We start from the raw sequence: 6,000 nt of genomic DNA, 5'->3' as shown, positions 1-6,000 counted from the left end.
TTATCAAAAAATGAAGAGCACTGCAACACCACCTCCGTACTCTTTAACTATTCTCACGATACTGACTGATCTGTAATGCGAAAACTCTTTAAGTAGCCTAAGCTCAAAACCATGTTGAAAAACAGAAGACACCATGTCAGATACAAGTCATCATAATATTGCGTAATAACCTGTTGCATAAATATGATGCAACAGGTTACCTTCTGTGCCATTGTAATGTTGCATAATGTTATGTACGTAATAACCTGTTTCATAAGCATGATGCAATAGTTTAACCTTATAAAAATACAATAAAGGGAGCTTAATATGGGTCATCACAATGTTACGTAATGTTACATAATTTAACTCGTAAGAAATTATGACACTCGTACCAAGTACGAGGTAAAAGATCACAGAGTTGCAATACTATAAAATCGACAAAAACATCGTCAAAATAGGTTTACCACTGTGCTTAAATTAATAAAAATAATAGGCCTCGTACCAAGTATTATTTTGAAGATACCTTATCACCACTACTTATAAAAACTTATAAAAAACTGGAAAAACCCACAGGTGTCTGTGAAGTAAACCAGAAGTAGACCGGAAGTAAATATGTGTGGGTGTAAGTGTAGGTGTGGGTGGGTGTTGGTGTTACGTACTTTAACTCGAAAGAAATTATGACACTCGTACGAAGTATGATATGAAAAAAATCACAGATTTGCAATAGTATGAAATCGACAAAAACATCATCAAAATAGGTTTTCCATTGTGCTTAAATTAATAAAAACAATAGGCCTGGTACCAAGTATTGGTTTGAACCGCTAAAAATACACTACTGACTGGGTTTATATTTTCACTCCTTGCATTACACTAAGTTCTATATTTCACAATTATATTAATGCTTTGAACGAAAATTATACCTAGAACAACATCAAACACACGTTCACACCACTCTTGTCACATACATGCACGTGAAAACACACAGACAAAGCTAAATTTTAACTTCCAAGTGAATGTCCAAATAACAGTAAACGGAGAAGCATTATGTGTGAAACATGGGATATTTAACAGAAAGAATGCGTCTATTTTTGACATACGTGGTTTCTATCAATAGATAATGAAACAATTATCAGTGAAATTAAGATGGATTTGCTTATTCAGGTGTTGAGGAAGAAACAAACTGACTGGAGAAGAGAAAATGAAGTGTTATTGATAGTGTGTTGGTTAGCGTGCAGACCTTTCATCAGCGACGCCTGGGTTCGATCCCCACCATGGGCAATTTTTTTTTTGAACAACTATATTATATTGTTTTCTAGGCATTTTGACGAAAGGATAAACATCAAAGTTAATATTTTAATCTGTCCTTTCATTCTTCTAATAGGTTCTCTATCACAAGGGATATAGAGATTCTCTATCTTGGCGAAGGATATCTTCTCAATGGTTCCGTAGCTACGATTCTCTAGTCCATTTCACCCACTCTTCTTATTGATTTACTTTCTTCATATCTACTCACGAAATACCATGAATCTAACGAAAGCACACAGATATAGTTAGAACAAGATACACACCTTTCATCGAAGGTTCCAGGCTCGAGCTCTGGATTTTTTTTGCGAGGGTGATTATTTCTGGGTGTCTATTTATCATCCTCGTCTAAAAAACATTCCTCACTATTCCCGTGATTAACTTAGGGAGAGACCAAAGCTACTCAAATAACAAAAGTACAGAAAATGCAAGACACACCTGCCAGGCCATGTTATACTTTGGGAATTAGCAAACTGAAAATAAACTTTCGGTTTAGTCGACTACTTACAAAAACGTTTCGTGTTGTCTCTTTTGGAGTGTTGGCTATCGTGTCGGACTAGCATGCGGGCAACCTAAGTTCGAGCCCACTGGAAGGTAACATTTTTTTTTGTCTAATTTCATCCAACATTATTTATAAAACTGAGGTTTTTCCAAAACCTTTTGAATTACATGCCACTTCGTATGTCGGTAATCTGAAAGCAGCAAAGATGAAAATGTATTGTTCCGAAGCGACGATGTATTTGTGTATATGTTGAAAAATCACAGTTATTAGCGAAAAGCATTCATCCATGTTGTCATTAAGATCGGTTCCTAGTTGTCAGTGCTAATATGGCAGTAGTTACATTCTATCAACACACCAACTTTCACGTTCTCCGTAAAATTATTACCTTTCCACGTTTCAAAACCGTACATGCTGTCTAAAGTAAATACTTTGGTACTTGTGTTTGCATGTTCGAATCCAAAGTAATGCGATTTTTTTCTAGTAAATGACATTGAAACCATTAATAACTGTTTTTGTAATATGATATTGATATCATATATTGAAAAAAATATATTAATGGATAATTTTGCTTAAACCAAATTTTTGTTGCATTGAAAACTGCAGAGAACAATGCATTATTTTTCAACAGTTTAACAATGTATTATTTTTTTAACAGTTTACAATGCATGAGTTATGAACCGTGAAATGTATTTTCATACTATAATGGGAATTTAGTTATTAATATAAATAAACAAGAGAAAGAGAGATATTAATGGTGAACTAAAATTGTCAACTAATATAAAATATGTAATTTTTTCAAGAAAAGGCACACAAGTCACAAACTGCGAATATTTGTTCATTTCATCTAAGAATAAGAGGCTACAGTTTGGAACGGGACTTTTTATAGTGGTAGGGTACCCTGCAGTTTTTTATTATTAAATTAAAGGAATAAACCTACTCGTCAGTATCCTCAGTTTTTCACACTTTTCCTCAGTTGTCACACATGTCAATTTTCTCTATGTTCTCTTTATTCTCTTTGGGACAAACACAAATATCCATGCTCGAAAGGAGAATTGATAATATCGCACGCTAGTCAACAATTACCGAGGAAAATTTGATACCTGGTTTAGACGCAAGTGCTTGTGATCGATCCCACTTTAAACTGTAGGTCCAGTCCGGTATTAGCTTTCTTACTGTGTATAAAGTGGACTTTAAAGAAGAAAAAATCCAAGAAAAAGCGCTTGAAGGATTCGATGCTTTCCAAGTGTCTTGATGACGCAAAGCTATTGTACGACATTCAAGCGGCCAGGTGGCCCCATGGTAGCGAATAACTTCCACATCCTGAAGGTTTTGGGTTCCATTCCCGTTCTACTGCACAGTTTTTTTAAATATCTCGAGCAACTCATTTTTGCATTCTATTTAATAATTTATTTAAATAAAGGTGAAATTTTATTTTATTTTTTGGTAGAAATCTCTATTTTACCGTTTTCAATTTTGTTTATGAAAATGAATTTTTACGATAGTTTTCCACTTTTCTCATTTTACAAACATTTACATCTTAAATTGCTCACGTGTTTTATTCAAAAAATGTTATGCCTGGCAAAAAGTATACATTTCTTTCTAGAAAATGATCCATAAATAAATATAATACTATTCACAAGTAATTATCGTAAAAGTTTGGAAAACAAAATTCAATCAAAATTCAACAATTCGCACAGCAAATAAAATAGGAATAATAATAATAAATTAAATGAAATAAATAGTTGCTAGAGTTAAGAAAAATAATTGGAGGCAATCAAACGGGAATCGAACCAAGTACCTTCTACGTGTGAAGCTAACACGCTACCACCACATCACCGGGTCTTCTGACAGTCGGGCAATATATTCGTCTCATGAGTAACGCTTGCTAAGTTTCCAATCTTTGAAGCGCTTTTTTTCTCGGAAATGACTGGGTAATGTAATTGTTGTTTTGTGTGTCACGGAGTTATGTTTATTGCAACATTTGAGCACACAATCGAAAAATACAGAAAAAATGTTTTTTCTGCACACCATTACTTTTCTCTGAGATCAAAAAATATCCAGAGTCCAAACTCACTTGCTAGTTATGCAGTTATGCAAAACGTGCCAGGACCACACGGAGCATGCGCTTCATCAGGGATGCGAAGGAACCTCGCAAAGTTACAAAAGGTTCTCTGTAGTTCTGACGGTTGGCCGCGGAGTCACGTGATATCTGCTTATCAGTCAAACATAACCTTATGCATACAGACCAGCACACTGAACCGAGCGAAGGTATTTCATGTGATTTGTAAGCTTGAACAAAAAGTTCCACGAGCTACAACCGAGAGAGGTTTGTCTTCAGCTTACTATTTTGGGATAGGCAAACCACACTAGACATACAGAGTATAAAGCATGCAAGCACATACCAAAAATATTTAAGAGAAATATTTGTTAATTTGATAATTGTTTTGCAATTGAATTTCTATCATGAACAGCTGCAAAGAAATAAAGCCTTTCCTTTTTATAGATTACAATGAATAATCTTTATTTGCTTAGGAAACTAAAAAAGACATCAGTATTCTCATGCAGTACACATTCTCTAAAACATATTGCTGCTCGTTGAAACACCATATTTCCACAATCAAGAAACAAAATTAAGGGCATTCTCAAGTAAAATTATATTTCTGTAATTATCAAGTGCTTTACGGACTCAACGTCAATTTTGGATTAGTCGGTTATCCAAATATTATTAAATTTGAAAATACTCTTTCAGTTGGTGGAATGTGCCTGAAATTGAATGCCATATTTTAAATCGTGAACGTGTCTTCTTTCTTTAATTAAAAGTTTTAGTTTACAATTTAGTTCATCAAACCAACCTGCGTTCTTCTCCCTTGTTTATTTATAGTAATAACTAAAAGCCCATTGAAGCATAGAAAAACCTTTCACTGTTCATAAGTCAGTCATTGTTGTCTGCAGTTTTCAATGCGACACTTAGGCTTTCTTATCGTGCATCTTAGGCTTCACATCAGGGTATGATCATTTTAAAAATGGTTTAAGCGAAATTCTCCATTTTTAATCTTTCAATATATGATATCAATATCACATTGCAAAAACAGTTACTAGTGGTTTCAATGTCATTTGCTGGGGAAAAAAATTGTATTACTTTGGATTCGAACATGCAAACACAAGTATCAAAGTATTTACTTTAGACAGCACTCACGATTTTGAAACGCGGAAAGGTAATAATTTTACGGAGAACGTGAAAGTTGGTGCGTTGACAGAATGTAACTACTGCCATATTAGCACTGACAACTAAGAAGCGATCTCAATGATAACAAACATGGCTGCATGCTTTTCGCTAATAACTGTGATTTTTCAATTTATACAGAAATACATCGTCGCTTCGGAACAATAAATTCTTCCATCTAAAGTACTGTCTGCAGCAAGTTTTTGGAGAGCATTTACATAGCCATTTATGCTAGCAAAAATGTTAAAGAAAATGCTCCCATCTAAAGCGAGTCTAACGCTGCACCCAGAAGCATGTAGGCATAGCGGTAATTTCACGGGTTACTCACCTGACACACCGACAGCAGGATGTAGCCACTTCCAGGACCAAACGAAGTGATATGTAAACTTCAAGCGACAGTATCAGAACTGAAATGAAACTCCGATCAGCAACTCGACATGCCAAGGAAAAGAGGAAATGAAATAGGAGTCAATGAAGCAATAGACGTCCGCAGGATTCTTTCCAGGGAGAGGCAAACAAGGTGATTTTTTCCAGAGGGGGGGGGGCGCAAAAGAGGCATATTTTCTCCCATAATTGCGATACCTCCTCAAAAAAAACATCCCTCAGTCTGAAATTATCAGGTCCCTTCCGAAGCCCATATAATAATTAACATAAATTACAATAGGGAGAAAGGTATGTTTAAAAACATTTATTTTGTATTTATTTATTTTGCCCCGATTTTAGCTAATTTTCCAAGGGGAAAATATCCAAAAATCCAAATTTTACTTTTTATATAGCATAAAAAATAATTATGTTTTTTTATCCAAGTTTAATTACTCAATTCTATAGGTCAAAATTCACCCAACGAGCTTAAATCAGTATATTTTTAAGCATACATTTACAATTATCCAGATTTTTTAAGAGAAATAGATGTGTTGATAGTGATTTGAGTTATTTGCAGTGCAGTATATATAATTATTTCTCAAATGTATTCTGATAATTTACGTCTGACATG

The sequence above is a fragment of the Lepisma saccharinum genome, chromosome 9, assembly GCF_977018435.1.
Source record: "Lepisma saccharinum chromosome 9, izLepSacc3.1, whole genome shotgun sequence".
Lineage (NCBI taxonomy): Eukaryota > Metazoa > Arthropoda > Insecta > Zygentoma > Lepismatidae > Lepisma > Lepisma saccharinum.
The sequence above is the reverse complement of the archived record's forward strand: the minus strand, read 5'-3'. Positions refer to the sequence as shown.